Genomic DNA, 642 nt, shown 5'->3' on the forward strand with positions numbered 1-642 from the left:
AAAATTGAAATTTAAAAGTGATGGGAGGACTCAATAAAAAGGATAAAAACTTAAGAAGGCTAAATGGTGATTTCACTATTTGGTTTGGTCAAACCTCACAAAGGGAATTTTGACTTTGCTTTCTCTTATTTTTTTTCCATGTGGCCAGTCACCTATGCAAGAATGGTTGGGAAGAATTGACACAAGAAAGGAAGGAAAGGATGGGAGAAAAATCAAAGGGGAAAAAGACAAGAAATTCCTACATGATTGACTAACTAGATGACCTTAGGATTTCTAGAGTTTTCTTTCTATTTTACACCTTATGGCCGGCCAAAAAGGGAGTGACTTTTACCATTTTCTTCTCCTTATCATGTTAAATGCTAGAACCTTCACTTTTCTTTGTTCTTAAGCATTTTCTCCATGTGTGATTTTTCTTCCTCCAAAACCGTGGCTTCCACCATGTCCCAACCGGATCTTAAATTCTTTTCTCCATCTCCTCCCATGTTTCTTCCTTTTTGTCCTTCCTTCACATGAAGTTACTTCTCTTTTTCCTTCCCCATAGCTGAATTTAAGGAGGATTAGTGGTTTGATTCAAGATTTCCAAGATAAGGAAGTGAAGATTGTTGGTTTGATTGAAAGTATGTTTGGAAATTGATTGTAAGG

Source organism: Theobroma umbraticum, unplaced genomic scaffold (assembly GCF_002168275.2).
Source record: "Theobroma umbraticum cultivar Fairchild unplaced genomic scaffold, ASM216827v3 scaffold_12.0, whole genome shotgun sequence".
In the NCBI taxonomy this organism is placed as follows: domain Eukaryota; kingdom Viridiplantae; phylum Streptophyta; class Magnoliopsida; order Malvales; family Malvaceae; genus Theobroma; species Theobroma umbraticum.